General features: G+C 38.7%; 2 pseudogenes; both read right to left on the bottom strand.

The window, feature by feature from the left end:
- Window positions 1–9,541: 9,541 nt before the first annotated feature.
- LOC138818373 (U6 spliceosomal RNA) lies at window positions 9,542–9,638 on the bottom strand (annotated as a pseudogene).
- Window positions 9,639–17,932: 8,294 nt separating this feature from the next.
- Window positions 17,933–18,032, bottom strand: LOC138818369 (U6 spliceosomal RNA; annotated as a pseudogene).
- Between the last annotated feature and the right edge of the window lie 1,965 nt (window positions 18,033–19,997).

The following is a 19,997-nucleotide window of genomic DNA, read 5'->3' as shown; positions in this document are numbered from 1 at the left end:
GAAACACAACAAATCAAAGAAAGGTTGGACAAATGGCATTGCATAAAGTTGCAGAGCTTCTGCATGGCAAAGGACATAGCTAGCAAGATCAATAGAAAGCCCACGGATTGGGAGAAGATCTTCACTAGCCATACAACAGACAAGGGTCTTATATCTAAAATATACTTGGAACTCAAAAAATTAAATCCCCCAACAATAAATCCTCAAAGAAACAACTGCCCATTATATAAGTGGGCGAAAGACTTAAAGAGAAACTTCTCTGAATAAGAAAGAAGGATGGCCAATAGACACATGAAGAAATGCTCAACATCCCTAGCCATAAAAGAAATGCAAATCAAATCAATATTGAGATAACACCTCACTCCAGTTAGAATGGCAAAAATCAAGAACTCTAACAACAACAGATGCTGGAGGGGATGTGTACAGAAGGGAACGTTACTTCATTGTTGGTGGGAATGTAAACTTGTTCAACCACTTTGGAAAGCAGTATGGAGGTTCCTGAAAAGACTTCACATAGAGCTCCCCTATGACCCAGCAATCCCACTTTTGGGCATTTACCCAAATGTTTACAAACAAGACCACACTAAAGCTAACAGCACAACTATGTTTATTGCAACATTATTTACCATAGCTAAGATATGGAACCAACCCAGATGTTCCTCAGTAGATGAATGGATCAAGAAAATGTGGTTTATATACACAATGGAATTCTATGCCTCCATCAGAAAGAATGACATTTCCCCATTTGTTAGGAAATGGAAAGACTTGCAAATATTTATATTAAGTGAAGTAAGCCAAGCCCAATGAGTCATAGGCCCCACGGTTTCCCTTATTTTCAATATCTAGTATATGTATGAGTCAATCAGAGAAGGTCGGATAAGGTGATATTAGGAAAATGAACCCTTAGATATGTATTTAAAAGTTTTTTTTCTTTCATGCAGTTGTTTCTAACACATATAAAAGATTATTTCTTTGTTGCTTTGTATGTTCCTCCACCACAGTATAACCCCTGCTTTCAGTGTATTTGATGTCGGTATAATTTGAAGAGGGGATGGTGAAAAACAATTCATTTAAATAAGGATACAGATGGATCCGTTTCAACAATGAGAAGTACAAGTTGTCATGTCGAAAACGAACTTTACAACTTTGGTGTGGGGGTAGGTTTGGGTGGGAAGTAGGGGGAGGCTGGGAAAGGTTGTGAAGGGTAAACAAAGGAGGAGGCTACAATGCTTGATAAGAAATATAGTCATTATCTTGCCCATGTAATTTTAACCCTTCTGTACAGTATGTTCACAATAAAAATTTAAAAAAAATTCAGAATGGTATAGCTATTTAAAAAAAATCAAGAATTTAGGTAGTCATACAAAGGACTTCTATTTTACTACTGCATTATACATTTTTTCTAATGTTGGATACCAACTTTACAAAGCTATTAGAAAGCTCTTAAAGCCTTTATATTGAATAGTGATTTCTTTTACACTATAACATGGTATTTCCCAAGTCATTGACATAGAAGGCATTGTTTCCTATTTTCTCATTCCTAGAATAAGCTGCACATGAAGACCCCACTGGTCCTCATTTTCAGAGTGTACTTTTGAATACTGAGGAAAATCATTTCTCTGCTCTCTATCAATTCTCTACTATCCAGTTAGAATAATTCAAAATAGTAAAAATGGAAAAAGAGAAATTAAATCATGGTGAAAAAACATATGCAGGTTTAGGGAGCCGAGGCGAGACTCCGCCCACTCCCTTGCAGTTTTGAGGATTACCACTCCAGACGGTGCTTGGTGGGACGCCTGGGCTGTGCGCGCGTGCGCGAGCCAGGTAGTGTCCCCAGCCAATCCCATGACACCTGGTGACGGTAAAAGGCAGGCGACCAACAATAGAAAGACCTGTGTTCCAATTCCCTATATAAGCGGCTGTATTTTGGGTGCACGCTCTCTCGCGCCCAAGCTCTCCTACAACTAAAAGGCTCTCCAATAAAGCGTGATCTGAGAAGACTCCTGGTGTGGTGGTCGTTCTTCCTCGCTGGTCGAGTAGACGGTCGTTACAACTGGTGCCGAAACCCGGGAACAAACCAGGGACGGGACCCGCGCGAGAGGCCGAACCAGAGCCAGAACTCAACACGCGGAGAGGAGACGTCGGTAAATATCCCCCGGTATGCTGTTCACTGTAGATTTAGATATTTATTGGTTGCTTGCATTGCTTCTTCCCTTGTGGCTTGTCTTTTTGATGGTGCGCAGTTGCCTGGAGGAGGGAGGGTTTGATTTAATCCAGGAAGGACGCAAAGTACTAACGCAGCATCAGGATAGTCTATCAGAGTCAGTATACAGTAATGGGGAGGAAAAGAGGCCTAAAAGAAAAAGGGAAAAAAGACAGAAGGATCCTAAAGAATTATAGCGAGAGGGGCTGCAGCCCTCACAAAAGGAGAAGGGTTTCAGAGAGGAGGGGGTCTCAAGGAGACTCCCTTGCCCTTCTTTAAGAGCAAACCGGTTCTCAGCCCTACACGTGGAAGGGCGGGACCAAGAATATAGTAATCTTGTGAGTGACTCAGAGGAAGAAATGTTAGAGGAGGAGGGATAGCAGCTCGATCCAGCTGATAGTGAAGAGTTAGAAGAGGCTGCGGCGGAGCACGTGGCAGACAGATATGGAGGGTGGCGCCCCCTAGGGGTGGGAGTACCGCAACAGCCAGGGAGAGGAAATGGAGCTGGCCCTCACCCGTCGGCCCCCCGCCGTGCCTGCCGGCAGGGAAGAGTCACTTTATTAAAGAAAATACCTGGTCGCAGCTGGCAGCTGCTTTCCCAGTTTTTGAAAATCCGATTACTGCTGAAAGAAATTTTGAGCCGGTTTCCTACTCCCAGCTTAAGGATTTAGTTGAGGCAGTCCGGACTTATGGAGTGACGGCTAATTATACCACTGCCTTGCTCCGAAGACTGACCTTCAATGCCATGACACCCACGGACTGGTTTGAGGTAGCCCGTACCTGCCTTAATCATGGGCAGTACCTCGATCTCCGGTCTATTGTTCAAGACAAGGCTCAAGCCCAATACAGACAAAATGTCCGTGACGGGCACACGGACTGGACCGTAGACATGCTTCTCGGGCAGGGAATCTACTCGGTAGACCAGACAGGATATCCCTTTGAAGTATACCGCCAGGTAAACGAGGTTTTTTACATGTCCTGGCGAGCCCTCCCAAACAAGGGAGAGGTGGCTGGCAATCTAACAAAAATCATGCAGGCCCCTAATGAGCCATTTTCTGATTTTGTTGCCCGTATGCTAGAGACAGCCAAGCGGGTGTTAGGAAATCTGGAAACAGCCATGCCATTTGTACAACAAATCATTTTTGAACAAAGCACCAAGGAATGTCAGAGGGCAATTACCCCAGTAAGAACCCAAAGCCTAGAAGCTTGGTTAAAAGCCTGCAGAGAAGTAGGTGGCCCCCTGACCAATGCGGGGCTGGCAGCTGCTGTCTTGTCGGCTGCCGGGGCCGCAAAAGATAGTAAAGGAAAAGGGTGTTTCCGGTGTGGTCAGTTGGGACATTTTAGACAGCAATGCCCACAAAATGGTGGTCCTGCACAAAACATACCCAGGCCGCCAAGGACTCCAGGAGTGTGTCCTCGTTGTAAAAAGGGAAAGCATTGGGTCAACGAATGCAGGTCAGTTAGAGACATCAATGGACATTTTATCCCCCAAATTACTCCAAACACTAATTCGGAACAGGAGCCAAAAAACGGAGAGAAGGGCCCTCGTCCCCAGGGCCCGAAAGTTTATGGGGCATTTCAGACTCTGGCTCCCGGACAGCACCTGCTACAACCCCCCAGCCAAGAAGAGCAACCTCAGGCTCCGCAGGGTTGGACCTCTGTGCCACCTCCGGACGGGTATTAACACAGCAGATGGGAGTCCAGATTGTGGAGACAGACATGACAGGACCCCTAGATGAAGGCACTGTAGGAATAGTTTTAGGACGCTCCTCCTCCACAATGAGAGGATTAATAATTTTCCCGGGAGTAATTGACCCTGACTATACGGGGACTATCAAGGTCCTCTGCCATGTCCCCCATGGAGTGGTGTCCATTTCTCCCGGGGATAGAATTGCACAGCTCCTGCTTTTGCCTTCTCTTCATGGCAACTTCCCTGCTAAGGAGATAGAGAGAGGAGATAAAGGGCTAGGCTCCACTGGAGTCGACCTTACATGCCTGTCCATAACTTTAGACCAAAGACCCATGCTAACTCTCCAAGTGGAAGGGAGAAGATTTGAGGGATTGGTGGATACAGGGGCAGATCGAAGCATCATCCAAAGAGGGGAGTGGCCAAAGCAATGGCCAACTCAGAAATCCTCCCAGACCTTACAAGGGCTGGGCTATGCCGATGCCCCACAGTTAAGTGCAAAAGAATTGACTTGGAGAACAGACGAAGGCCAGGTTGGAAAAATGCAGCCATTTGTGGTAGACGTCCCTGTCAATCTTTGGGGAAGAGATGTGCAGCAACAGCTGAAGCTAACTTTAACTAATGATTATTCTGAGGCCAGTCAGAATATGATGAAACAGCAAGGATTTGTGCCAGCCTTGGGGCTTGGTCGGCGTCTCCAAGGACACAAGGAGCCGATAGAGCCACTTCCTAAACAGGACAGGAAGGGTTTGGGTTTTTCTTAGGGGCCTCTGAAAACAAAGCTTCCACTGAAGGTGTGGTACCCATACCTTGGTTAACGCAAAAGGCGGTGTGGGTTCCTCAGTGGCCCCTCTCTCGAGAAAAATTGGAAGCGGCTCAAACTCTTGTCCAGGAACAGCTGCAGCTGGGGCATGTTGAGCCTTCAGTGTCATCTTGGAATACCCCAATTTTTGTGATCAAAAAGGCCTCCGGAAAATGGAGATTATTACATGACCTTAGAGCAGTAAATGCCCAGATGCAAATTATGGGACCCATCCAAAGGGGACTTCCACTGCCCTCTGCTTTACCTAGAGAGTGGCCTATTTTGGCTTTAGACATTAAGGATTGTTTTTTTTTCCATACCTCTTTATGAAAAGGATAGGGAGCGCTTTGCCTTTACTTTGCCCTCGGTTAATCATGAAACTCCGGATGCTCGCTATCAGTGGAAAGTTCTCCCCCAAGGGATGGCTAATAGCCCAACAATTTGTCAATTGTTCGTGGGGGCTGCATTAACCCCTGTTAGGGAAAGATTTCCAAAAGTACGGATTGTCCATTATATGGATGATATCTTGTTGGCTGCTCCCTCGGTAGAGACTCTTCATAAGGTGTTTGGGCAGGTAACGGAGACCTTAGCTAATAAAGGATTAATTATTGCCCCTGAGAAGGTTCAGCAGACTAGTGTTGTTCAATTTCTGGGAACCATTGTTTCTCCTACTGAGAATAAACCACAAAAACTTTCCATTCGAACTGGTCGTCTTAAAACACTTAATGATTTTCAGCAATTGGCAGGAGATATTAATTGGATAAGGGGGTTTCTTAATCTCCCTCGGTCAGAGTTGTTACCTTTATTTGCTATTTTGGAGGGCGACCCTGAAGTCACCTCCTCTAGATCCCTGACACCTTTAGCACTAAATTCCCTACAAAAGGTTGAGGCAGCTTTGTCTAGGGCTCAACTTTCACGGGTTGATTTAAAATTACCTATTGATTTATGTATATTAAAAACAAAAAATTATCCCACGGGGGTTCTTTGGCAAAATGGCCCCTTATTGTGGCTCCACGGCAATTCTGTGGGAGCAAAAACTGTTCAATATTTTCCTGAATTAGTGGCTAAGCAGGCAATTTTGGGTATGAAGTATTGTTTAATGCACTTTGCAAAAATTCCAGATAAATTAATTATTCCATACACCCGTGAGCAAGTTGAAATTTTAGCAGCCACAGTGGATATGTGGGCAATTCTTGTTTGCTCATTTCCAAATGTAATTGATAATCATTATCCTAAGCATCCTCTGCTTGCCATAGTTAACAAAAATTTAGTGTATTTTCCTGTTGTCACTTCAAAGGAGCCCTTGGCTGATGCTCTAACCATCTTTACGGATGGATCAAAATCTGGACAAGGTGCCTTTTTTGTTCAAGGACACAAACAGCCGGTAGTTTTTAATTTTCGGCCGAATGTCCCACAGGCTGTTGAATGTTTAATTGTGCTTGAAGTTTTTAAAAGATTTGATCAACCTTTTAACTTATTTTCTGATTCATTATATGTTGTAAATGCCGTTGCTTCTCTTGAAGTTGCTGCTTCAGTTAAGCAGGCCAGTACAATTTCTAATGTTTTGTTACAGATTCAGTCCCTTATCTTAAACAGAAAACATCCTTTTTATATTGGACATATTCGCGCCCACTCTATGTTACCGGGCCCAATGGCAAAGTGTAATGATTTGGTGGACCAGGCAACTCGGGCTGTGGCTCTGGTCGCTGCTGATCCTGTAGAATTGGCAAAAGACTTTCATAGATTGTATCATGTACCTGCTAATACCCTTAGGAAAAGATATAATTTGTCCAGGCATGTGGCAAGAGATATTGTTAAAGCCTGTAAATCTTGTGTTACCTTTCTTCATCCTCCCCATGTGGGGGTAAACCCCAGGGGGTTGAGACCAAACGCCCTATGGCAAATGGATGTTACTCATCTGACGGAATTTGGTAAGTTGAAATATTTACATGTGTCTGTGGACACCTTTTCTGGTGTCATTCATGCCACACCTCTGGCAGGAGAAAAGGTGTCTCACGTCAGAATACACTGCTTAGAATCTTGGGCAGCTTGGGGAAAGCCCCTTAGACTTAAGACGGATAATGGCCCTGCTTATACTTCCCATGGTTTTCGCGCCTTTTGCGCACAAATGCAGGTTGCCCACACCACCGGATTGCCCTACAATCCTCAAGGACAAGGTATAGTGGAAAGAGCTAATAGAAGCATAAAAGAAATGCTTCAAAAACAAAAAGGGGGAGTTGCTGAGTCCGCATCCCCCAGGGAAAGACTTTCTCTTGCGCTCTTTACCCTTAATTTTTTAATTCTAAATGACAACGATCAGTCTGCCGCAGATCGGCATATGACAAGAGACTCCATGGATACTAAAGACATGGTTATGTGGAAGGATGTTATTAATAATAAATGGTATGGACCGGATCCGGTAATAACGAGATCCAGGGGAGCTGTTTGTGTTTTTCCACAGAGTCAAGAAGTACCTCACTGGGTGCCAACGAGACTGACCAGGCCGGTGGAGACTGCAGAAAAACCCCCTCTTGAAGATACAGCTGATCTTCTTGCTGTTAGCAACAGTGCTAATAGCAATCCCTGTGATAGCTAAACCAATGATGCTGTGGGCTGTTACAATTTACTGACTGGATTGCCTCTGTGGTGTCCTTTGTCAAAGAGCGGGTGGGAGTCGGAATGTTTTTAGCCTGCTGCTTGGGGGGATGCGTGGTCTGCCTATGGTTGGTCTGTCGCCTTCGAGCCCAAACCAGAAGGGACAAGGTTGTTATCTTGCAAGCATTAGCCGCTTTGGAGAGTGGATCCTCACCCCAGATCTGGCTGTCGGCCCTAAGAGGCAGTTAAGCCTTACCATTCTGCATAGCCTTAGCACCCCGAGGGATCAGGGGATCCCATTGCACGAGGACAGGTATGCAATTTGCAATTTGGGACAGGTTGCCAGGCAAGTGCACTGCACTTGAGGGTACCATCTCCTCAAGAAGAGCATGCTGGGTAGCAAGTGGACTGATGCCCAAGATCCCACCTCTGCAAAGAAGGCATCGGACGGACCTGGTCATCACTGGGGAAGGCGCCCCTCAGGCGAAGGCCAGTGCAAGGTCCTCTCATTAATGTCTTAGACAGAGGCCCAACCTCTACTCTTACCTGTTGCCATAAAACAAAGAAGGGGGAACTGTAGGGAGCCGAGGCGAGACTCCGCCCACTCCCTTGCAGTTTTGAGGATTACCACTCCAGACGGTGCTTGGCGGGACGCCTGGGCTGTGCGCGCGTGTGCGAGCCAGGTAGTGTCCCCAGCCAATCCCATGACACCTGGTGACGGTAAAAGGCAGGCGACCAACAATAGAAAGACCCGTGTTCCAATTCCCTATATAAGCGGCTGTATTTCGGGTGCACGCTCTCTCGCGCCCAAGCTCTCCTACAACTAAAAGGCTCTCCAATAAAGCGTGATCTGAGAAGACTTCTGGTGTGGTGGTCGTTTTTCCTCGCTGGTCGAGTAGACGGTCACTACATGCAGGAAATTCACCAGATTTTTCTGACCAGTTCAACCATTGTGAAATCTTGGTGAAATACATGGACATCTCATTCCCACTTGCACTCAAAATCTCTGGTTAGGCAATTCTGACGAAGACCAGGAACAAGATGAAAAAGTGAGAAATGGTATCAATTGCAAGAAAAAAATGGAGTAGGATCCAAGCAAATTTATTCTTTGGGATGCTGAAATTAATCTGCTTACTATGGCTTGTAGACTACTTTCCTAAAAGGCCACCCAGATGAATACTAGGGATGAAGATGAGTATACCCCTCTTCATTGGGAAGCCTAGAGTGGCCACTTAGACTTTGTCCTGAGTTGGTAGCTCAAGGCAGATATTCATGCAATAACTCTGAATGGCTCACAACCCTGCACAGTGCTTATATGTGCCATAATACTAGAGTGGCTTCTTTCTTAATTCATCATGATGCAGATACCAATACCCAAACTAAAGGCCTCTTGATTGCCTTGCATCTTGCTGCTGGGAATATAAATAGAAAAGATACTCTGTTGAACCATTATATCAAACCAGGTCTGAAGATCAACTTGGAAGAAACTGCATTTAATATTGCCACAAAAGGATAAGTATGTATCACTACCTCTTTGAAGTTGTGGAAGGCTGTTCAAATTGTTCTCCTAAGTTGTAATGGTTTGGTTAAGTTTCTTAAATTTTAAAAATGCCAGTCCATCCTTTGTGTCCCTTAAATTTTTTTTCACAATACAAAGCAACAGCAATATCTTACTTTAAAAATTAATGGATTCCATGGTATTCTTTCAAGAGAATTGCCTGACTTTTATGTCAAAATGTATTAAAGAGTTGTTTGTATACATCTATAATGATTTCTGCAGTTTGTGATTTTTTAAAATCAGAAATAATTTTAACTTCTCTGTTGAAATGAATAGTATAGAAACTAAAGTTTTCCTTGTAGTTTTCTGAAAAAAAGTATGTCTGTGTTTGTATAATATCCATAATCTATTTCATTCGCTCCTAGATATAATACTTGGAATTCTACATTGTTATATAATGTATAGGTTCATTAATAAATGTGTCCTTTCAGACTGCATTCCATATAGAAGAAGTTTAAGATTTCTTTTTTTCCTAGGTCCTTATATTATTTTATTTCTTTGGGATAAAATTACAATGTTATCTAATTTCAAGTTTTGTAAAGGTTATGCTATGTAAAGGCCTTTCTAAGGTGAAGAATTAATACACTGATTTCAATCTAACCTTTAATTCTATAAATTACATGTATTGTTACACTTGTTTTTTTTTGTAATTTACTTTTTAATAACTGTTTTTCATTTCTTGCATCAGAAGAATGAAAAAATATGGAATATTTCACAAATTTTCATATCATCTTTGTGCATGTGCCATGTTAATCTCTGTATTGAAATTTGGGTAGACCTGCTTCTGAAGCATGTACTACCCTCTAAATTTAAGTACTTAATGATGCAATCTTTATACAGGCATCTATCCATGGTTCCCTATTTGTAACAAGGAACCCTTATTGTTCCTAAAAATGCTATTGATCTTATTTCTCTAAAATTCTGTGTATATTGGAAAAAACATATCGTTTGGTCGATTACTCACATTTACAATTTTTTGTCAATGTCTATTTTATCATTTTCATTTTAAATTTAATCATACTTTGAAACCTTTTCAGCTAAGTCCAAAGGTGTTGGCTTTTCAAATACTTATTTATCAACTCAGTTAGCTTTGTAGAGCTAATGGATTCAAAGTAAGACTTGCTTAAGAGCTACTTCTAAACTTCTGCAGCTTAAAATTTCCCAAATGAGGTCTTGCTGGGACAAATGTCTACCTGAACCTTTACCCTTCTTCCATGTAGGAATAGACCAACCAGAATATCTTACCCTGACAGCATAGATTGTCTTACTGGAACAAAACTAATCTTAGTTACAAGGAATCATAGAGAGATGAACAGTTCAGACAGAAATTTTCAGAATGGAAGATATTTTATCAAAATATAAGTGTTTATTGTACTTATCATTTCAAAAGTAGCTAAAGCCAAGAAGGTGAAAAAATTGTTCATATGCATGATTACCTACTGTTCTAGCCTGTGCATCATCCAATCTGGCAGGAATTTACACTACTGATTTTCTATCACCAAATATTTCCATAGCTCCTGAAGAAGGCCATATGTTTCTCCTTGATATTAGGCCTGAAATTGGTAATGTTTTAATCATAGTGTTTCTTCTTGCCTCTAGGCTGTAAATCTACAAATGGTAAAGCTTTAAGTCTAACTCTACCAAAAACTGAGGTAGAGATAATGGAATAATACTTTAAAACAGAGTTGCTGGGGCTGGGAAGGTGGCTCAGTGGTAGAGCACTTGGTTTGCATGCTTGAGGCCCTGGGTTGGATTCCTCAGCACCACATAAGAAAAAAGCCGGAAGTGGCGCTGTGGCTCAAGTGGTAGAGTGCTAGCCTTGAGCTTAAGAGCTGAGGGACAACACCCAGGCCCAGAATTCAGGCCCCACGACCGGACCCAAAAAACCCCCCCAAAACAGAGTTGCTTTTGATTCCCTAACCACAACACAATAATGCAAAACAATTTTTATTTTATATGTACTTATATATTTTATATTTATATGTGCTGATTTTAAATTTTACACAGTGAATCTTTCTAGAAAATAATTGAAGACTCATCTCAATTTCTCATTTCCTACATTATTTCTGGACCCCAATTCCTTACAAGAATTAGCAGAAATCAATTGTGAAATGCAAGACAACTTAAAATGAAAGATGAGATCACAAAATCTGAGAGAAAGTACTGTAATTCAAACTTTCAATTTACTAATGACCAGCCCATATGAGTGAACAAAATCACAAATGAACAAGATTATTTTTAGTACCCCTCTCCTAATGATTAATGAAAGATTTCAGTGCAGCCAAAAAAATAGTTTCTGTAGGGCTGGGAAGGTGGCTCAGTGGTAGAGCACTTGCCTTGCATGCCTGAGGCCCTGGGTTCGATTCCTCAGCACCACATAAGCAAAAAGAAAAAAAGCCGGAAGTGGGGCTGTGGCTCAAGTGATAGAGCTCTAGCCTTGAGCTGAAGAGCTGAGGGACAGTGCCCAGGCCCAAAGATCAGTCCCCACGACTGGACTCCCCCCAAAAAATAGTTTCTGTTATGATAGATCCATAATTGGTCTACCAAGGCTAGGAATACTTGATTTAGAGGTCAAATATCATTTAGAAAAACATTAACTGTGAAGATCCTTAGTGCTTCAATACACGGGTATTTCAGTAAACTAGGTTCTGTAGTATAAAAAATGTTGTCATTCTCAAACCAATGATAACATACATTTAATCTCCTGGAAGTATATTCATTTTCAACTAAACTATTTAAAATCACATTTGCCAAAATAACCCTTGACAAGTAGATGATAGTGACATTACAATGTTTTCAAGTGTAGGGAGCAAGTTACAAGAGTTGATTTACGTACCCAGCACTAATACCAAACAAGTTAAACCATTCTTTAAAGTGTAGAAATAGTACCCCTCACAATTTGTGTTGTTTAGTGGGTGCCTTCCAGAAATGTGTTAAATAGATCAGCCTCCCATATTTCAAACCCAAATATTAGCTAACAAAGTAAATTTCATCAAATAAGAAGGTACATTTTAAAAAGTCACTAATAACTGCCCTATCATGTGTTGTTTTATGTTTTCCCAATCTGTCTAACATAGTAAGAAATATGATTTTAAATCTTGAATATGGGTACTGATGAGAGATGTGACAAACATAAAATCTGTCTTCTATTTCTGTCATATTCCTCTAAGAAGTAAATTTTAGTTTTCTTCTTTTCCAAAACTTATAGGTAGTAGAAAAAATTATCCTATGCAAAATAAAATAATCACACACCATTGTCCAAAGCTATTTATAAAAAAAACTGGTAGTTAGGAATAAATTCTAAGCCATTTTTAAACTTTCTTATTGATTAAAGATTAATCTTCCAAATGAATGAGAATAAAATCATGTCTAAGTGCTTAACATCTCCAGTCTTGCAAATTGTTATTGCAGATGAATGAATTATGGAAATATAAGCTGACAACAGTTCAAGTGTATGTGGGAGTGAAACTCCATGGAATGTATATAAACCTTTCAAAGTATTAACAGGCAGTTTAACAAAATGACTATCAGGAAATGGAACCCAGAGAGGAACAATAGTCAAGAAATAGAATGAATGAAAAATGGAACAAGGGGCAAGTACAGCTAGAATATGCAATGTACATATGTAATAAAGGAAGTGGTAAATCTGAACTAAATCTTGGAGAAAGGGTTGCTTGAGATTTATAGAAGGAGTGACTCTGATCCAGGAGCATTAGACAATTAGATGGACATATTTAATTGTAAAACACTTGCACAAACTTTTGAAATTCACTTAAAAACAACAATAAAACACACAAAAATCACAACCAAACAGCAATCTCTAGAGCGTATGAATATGCCCTTTAAAAATTTTAAGCAGTTAATGAAGGGCGGTCTTTGGAAAAGCAAAGAAAGCTGTTCAAAGAGGGAAGTTTTGGGTAGGGGAGAATTTTGAACAGACTTAAAAAGATTGTCTAAGGTTATAAATCACCTATATCTACTGCAAATATTTTCTTCTGCGAGTGCTCTTTGTCTGAACTGGATACTCCAGTCCTGAGGCACACTTGATAGCTTGTGAAGAAAGAATGGAAGAAGCAAGATCAAGAACCTATTACTCCACTGGAGAGAAAATAGTACTCTATGTTTTCTCTCAATCTCTTCACTACTCCATTTTCATACTTTTAATAACGTCATGTGATTTTGAAATTTCTTTCCTTCTTGGTTCTCACAAAATAATTGTTCAAAATAATTCATTAAATATTATTTGCCATTATTTTCTATCATGCTCTTTACTTGTTCAAGGGAGTCCATTAAACTTCCCCTTTTCATTTGGTTGCCACGAAAACCCAACAACTATGTTAATGAGGAACAACACTAATGCAAAACTTTGTCTCCAAAAATCCAGTCCAAGAACCTATAATCACAACTATTTGGCTATAATTTTTTTTCTTTTTTCTTTTACCTTGAAATTTTCTTGTGTCTAAAGTGCCCACAAAAATAATTACTCCACCACTTTTTGGTTCAATCACTTCTAACCTCAACGATATATTTTGCTAACAAGATATTTAGAGGAAACCTAAGAATACTCCACTATTATCTTCTCTCTTAAGACTTTTATCTTCTCTCTTAAGACTCTCCTTAGATACCATATCAGGAACAGTGAAGTTATTCTTTGCAAAATTATTTAAATAGATTATTTTCCTCTTGGTCTTGTATTTGCTCAACATGATGTATGGAGAAGAATAGAGTTAAATCACCGATTCCTTGCATGACATTGTCTGTTACAAAGGCAATATTTCTATGTCCTACTTCTATGTCCTCCTCTTAGCTCTTGCTTGATTTCCAATTAATCACAACTTCTTGGCTTCAAGTCTAGTGAAGCTGAAGGACTATAAGACGTCCCCCACTGCTACATCTTCATGGTTTCTCTTTGAAAACTCTTTTATTTGGAGGTGGAATTTATTGTCATGTCTTCGTTCAATTTGTTCTTCATTACACTGAGCCAAATAGGCTCTGTAAAATCACTTAAGGTAGCAAAAACATTAAGACAATCTATATCAAAAAGTTTTAGTCCCCTCCACTGCTGACACCAAAATGCTTAGCTAGGGTATGTAATAACGTGTTTTCTTACCTTTACAATTTGCTCAATTATTTTCTGATCCCCAAACTTTTTGGCTTATGTAATAAAAGAAATCTTCACTATCTCATGTTAATAGGGATATTATTTTTTAAACTACTATGAAATGTGAAATCATTGGTTTGAAGTATCCAATCAGATTTTTTTCTGTGTTTCAGTGCTTCACGTGCAAAGACATTGTGGAAAGTATTTAAAAAGAAAAGTGTAAACTCAATACGTTCTTTCATTGTGAAGGGCACTTTCTTCCTAAATATTTTGACTCAAATTATCTTTTTAAGAGAATTACTGTTTAGTAATTAAAGGTCAGTTCACAAATTGTGATGTCTTATTTAAAATAAAAACTTTGAATTTAAATTCCATTACAACCTTGTTTCATGCAGTAAGAGTATATTTCCTGGGTAAGGACAATTCTCATGGGAACCTACAGGATTTACAGCAAGGTTTGTGAGGTTTGTTTGTTTACTGTGAAAATGAGCCATCTTACCCACATTGCTCCTTCTCAGCTATGTCTCCATGAATTTCTTTGCATGAAAGCTTATTTTCTCAGGCAATTTTAAATTTTCTTAATAGGCTAAGTTAAAATTTTGAACAATTAAAATTCACCTGTCATAATTTTAAAACTATTTTGAAATTCCTTTATCAGAATTGCGAATTTACCAATGCTAATTCCACCTTTACCATCAAAAACAGTTAACATGTTGTTTTCATGATATAGTATCCATGAAACTATTATTTTCCAGTGACTTTGTTAGGCATATATATGAACATGATGCTGAGCAAAATGAACTCTAAGATATGGAAAGAGATATTTATTTGCAGTTGTTGTTTTTAATGTACTATGTGATTTCTATTTTCCTTGGGTTTTCCCCTATGGTTTATCTCCTACTGTGTTTCATTTTGGTACCCTGTGTATTGTGTATACATTTACCTTAATTAGGGAAGGGAAGAGGAACAACAAATGGCGAGACAAAGGACAAAAGGCAAACCAATGCAATAGCAATACTCAGAAGACAATATGTTGGAAATGTACATTACAACTTGTGAGGGGTTTTGGGGTGAAGGAAAACTGTGAGAAAAATGAGAGAGAGGATAATAAGTTTGAAAAGTTATGTATTCACTGCCTTACAATTGCTAACGCAGTGCACATCACTTTCACATTAAAATTAAATTTAAAATATAAGCTGCATGAAATAAAATTTCACTGTATTGGTATAGTAAATATTGTTCTTTATGTAGTAACTTTAAAAAAATCAGTACTATTTGGCATCTAATTTAAATGAATTACCCCTTCTTTATGGGAGGGCCATCAACTTGAATGTTATCCAACTAGACAATTTTTTCACAATATACTTGCCAATATTTTCAAAAAAGAATTAACTAGTACTTTCTCATACCAAAACCGAAAACCGTTTAATTCTATGGAAACCCAAAACTTTTAAAAGTAAATAAGTTGTTAAGAGGACAGAATATGTATGTTCTACAAAATTCCTATGACTAATAACTACTCACTTTCAAATTCTGAACATTCCATACCTGAGAGATTCAAAATAGTACCTGTTTCCATGTTATGTAATTCTGCAATAGATGCATTTTCCAATGGGGTGTTACAGATTGAGAAGTGAACAGAAAAATAGCCACATTCTGGTATAGGATAAAACTGTAAAGCATCGGTTATAATTAATTCTTCAAGAGTAAGCAATTGTTTATCAGATTGAGCTATTATTTCTATGACCATCAATCCCAAAATTTATGCCATAAAGTCACCCTAGACCAACAGTTTCCAACTTGTAGGGAATCAAGGATTACTTACTGGTGATCCACTTGCACTAGAAGCATGATTCTGAACTATTGCTTGCTGATTCTGAACTATTGCGTTGATGATTATATTCTCCAAGAAGAAAAAGTGAAATTTAATTGGTAGCAAAGGACTACTAATACATTTTGACTTCTCATTAGGCATCTTCATTCATCAAAATCACCTGACGACAATAGACAGGACTATTTTTAGATGAAAACAAGTGTCTTTCAAAAAACAAGAATTTAGGTAGTCATACAAAGAACTTCTATTTTACTGCTGCATTATACATTTTTTTCTAAGGTTGGATACCAACATTAGAAAGCTACTAGAAAGCTCTTAAAGCCCATATGTTGAATAGTGAGTTTTCTTACAATATAACATGGTATTTCCCAAATCATTCACATAGAAGGCATTGTTTCCTATTTTTTCATTCCTAGAAGAAGCTGCACATGAAGACACCACTGGTCCTCATTTTCAGTCTGTGCATTTGAATATGAAGGAAAATCTTTCCTCTGCTCTCTATCAATTTTCTACTCTCCATTTAGAATAATTTAGAATAGTAAAAATGAAAAAAGAGAAAATAAATCATGGTCAAAAATCATAAGCAGTAAATACACCATATTTTTCTGAACAGTTCAACCAATGTGAACTATTAGGGAAATACATGGACATCTCATTCCCACTGGCACTCAAAGTCTCTGGTTAGGCAATTCTGATGAAGACAAGGAACAAGATGAAAAAGTGAGGAATGGTATCAATTGCAAGAAAAAAATGGAGTAGGATCCAAACAAATTTCTTCTTTGGGATGCCGAAATTAATCGGCTTACTATGGTGCAGGGACTACTTTCCAAAAAGGCCACCCAGATGAATACTAGGGATAAGGATGAGTATAACCCTCTTCATCTGGAAGCCTAGAGTGGACAATTAGACATTGTCCATGAGTTGGTAGCTCAAGGCAGATATTCATTCAATAACTGTGAATGGCTGGACACCCCTGCACAGTGCTTATATGTGGAATAATACCAGAATGGCTTCTGTCTTACTTCATCATGATGCAGATACCAATCCCCAAACTAAAGGCCTCTTGACCCCTTTGCATCTTGCTGCTGGGAGTAGAAATAGCAAAGATACTCTGTATCTCCTTCTATTGAACCATTATATCAAACCAGGTCTGAAGAACGACTTGGAAGAAACTGCATTTGATATTGCCAAAAGGATAAGTATGTTTCACTACCTATTTGAAGTTGTGGAAAGCTGTACAAATTGTTCTCCTAAGTTGTAATGGTTTGGTTAAGTTTCTTAAATTTCAAAAATGCCAGTCCATCCTTTGTGTCCCTACAAATTTTTTTTCACAATACAAAGCAACAGCAATATCTTACTTTAAAATATCATGGAATCCATGGTATTCTTCCACGTGAATTGCCTGACTTTGTTGGCAAAATGTATTCAAGAGTTGTTTGTGTACATCTATAATGACTTCTGCAGAGTTTGTGAATTTTTTTAAATCATAAATAATTTTAACTTATCTGTTGAAATGAATAGTATAGGAACTAAAGATGTTCCTGGTGCTTTTCTGAAAAAAGTATATCTATGTTGGCATAATGTCCATAATCTATTTCATTCCCTCCTGGATATAATACTTTGAATTATACATTGTTATACAATGTATAGGTTCATTAATAAATGTGTCCTTTCAGATTGCATTCCATATAGAAGAAGTTTAAGATTCCTTTTTTTCTTAGGTCCTTATATTATTTTTTTTCTATGGGATAAAATGACAATGTTATCTAATTTCAAGTTTTGTAAAGCTTATGCTATGTAAAGGTCTTTCTAAGGTGAAGATTTAATACACTGATGTCAAACTAACAGTTATTTCTGTGAATTACATGTATTGTTACACTTGTATTTTTGTAATCAACTTTTTTTTTAGGGGGGGGGTCCGGTCGTTGTCCATAACTCTGGGCCTGGGCGCAGTCCCTCAACTCTTCAGCTCAAGGCTAGCGCTCTACCACTTGAGTCACAGAACCACTTCCTGTTTTTTTGTTTTTGCTTATGTGGTGCTGAAGAATCGAACCCAGGGCCTCATGCATGCAAGCAAGCCCTCTACCACTGAGCCACCTTCCCAGCCCCAACTTTTTAATAACTGTTTTTCATTTCTTGCATCAGAAGAATGAAAAATATGGAATACTTCACAAATTTTCATACCATCCTTGTGCAAGTGCCATGTTAATCTCTGTATTGTTGTAATTTGGGTAGACCTGCTGCTGAAGCATGGAGTATCCTCTTAATTTAAGTACTTAATGATGCAATCTTTATACAGGCATATATCCATGGTTGCCTATTTGTAACAAGGAACCCTTAATGTTCCTAAAAATGCTATTGATCTTATTTATCTAAAATTCTGTGTATAGTGGAAGAAACTTGTATCGTTTGGTCGATTGCTCCCATTTATAATTTTTTTTTATCAATGACTATTTTGTCATTTTCATTTTAAATTTGATCATACTTTTAAGCCTTTACAGCTAAATCCAAAGGTGATGGCTTTTCAGGTACTTATTTATCAACTCAGTTAGCTTTGTAGAGCTAATGGATTCAAAGTAAGCCTTGCTTAAGAGCTACTTCTAAACATCTGCAGCTTAAGATTTCCCAAATGAGGTCTTGCTGGGACAAATGTCTACGTGAACCTTTACCCTTCTTCCATATAGGAACAGACCAACCAGAATATCTTACCCTGACAGCATAGATTGTCTTACTGGAACAAAACTAATCTTAGTTACAAGGAATCATAGAGAGATGAACAGTTCGGACTGAATTGTTCAGAATGGAAGGTATTTTATTAAAATATAATTGCTTATTATACTTATCATTTCAAAAGTAGCTCAAGCCAAGAAGGTGAAAAAATTGTTCAAATGCATAATTACCTACTGTGCTGGCCTGTCTATCATCCAACCAGGCAGGAACTGACACTACTGACTTTGTATCACCAAATATTTCCATACCTCCTGGAGAAGTCCATACGTTTCTCCTCGATATTAAGCCTTAAATTGGTAATGTTTAATCACAGTGTTTCCTCTTGCCTCTAGGCTGTAAAGCAACAAATGGTAAAGCTTTAAGTCTAACTCTACCAAAAACGGAGGTAGAGATAATGGAATAACACTTTAAAACAGAGTTGGCTTTGATTCCCTCAGCACAACACAATAATGCAAAACAATTTTTATATTACATATACTTATATATTTTATATTTATATGTGCTGATTTTAAATTTCACACAGTGAACCTTAATAGAATTGATAATTAGACAAATATATTGACATTTATTCCCATAAATAGATTGGAATATAAATAATTAGGTTTAGAATATATACTAGAATATAAAAAGTATCAATGCAATATCTTCGTTATAAACTTGTGATACCTTCTATGTGTTGGTGGTCTTCTGAATTCACATTGCAAAATAACAGTATTGTTTTTGCTAATCTATAAGGGATTTTACTATGATGCTCTTTTTATTGTTTTAACTCGCTGGTCCCAAAATGTTTTTCTCCATATTTCTGAAGCATTCTTACTGATTATACCCAATTTTGCTGATATTATGTCTAAAAGCTATTATTCTTCTGCAGGACCCACGGGTCCTAGGATACTAGATCCCAGTTATCTGCATCATCATATAACAAGGGCAAGACTTCTCACATAGGCCCATGCCACATGCTAACAGAAAATAATTGAAGACTCATCTAAATTTCTCATTTCCTATAATATTTCAGGGCCCCAATTCCTTACAAGAATTAGTAGTAATCAATTGTAAAATGCAAAGCAACTTAAAATGAAAGGTGAAATCACAAAACCTGAGAGAAAGTACTGTAATTAAAACTTTCAATTTACAGATGACCAGCCCATATGAATGAACAAAATCAGAAATGAACAAGATTATTTTTAATACCCCTCTCCTACTGATTAATGAAAGATTTCAGTGCAGGAAAAACATAGTTTCTGGAATGATAGATCCATAATTGGTCTACCAAGGCAAGGAAACTTGATTTAGAGGTCAAATATAATTTAGAAAAAAACATTAACTGAGAAGATCCTTAGTGTAGAAGATCATTAAAGTGTAGAAAAAGTACCCCCCACCATTTGTGTTGTTCAGTAGGTGCCTTCCAGAAATGTGTTAAATAGATCAGCCTTCCATATTTCAAACCCAAATATTAGCTAATAGAGTAAATTTCATCAAATGAGAAG

Source organism: Dipodomys merriami, unplaced genomic scaffold (assembly GCF_024711535.1).
Source record: "Dipodomys merriami isolate MVZ:Mamm:240054 unplaced genomic scaffold, mDipMer1.0.p SCAF_746, whole genome shotgun sequence".
NCBI classification, from domain to species: domain Eukaryota; kingdom Metazoa; phylum Chordata; class Mammalia; order Rodentia; family Heteromyidae; genus Dipodomys; species Dipodomys merriami.
Note: the sequence above shows the minus strand (reverse complement) of the source record. Positions and strands in the feature narration are given on the sequence as shown.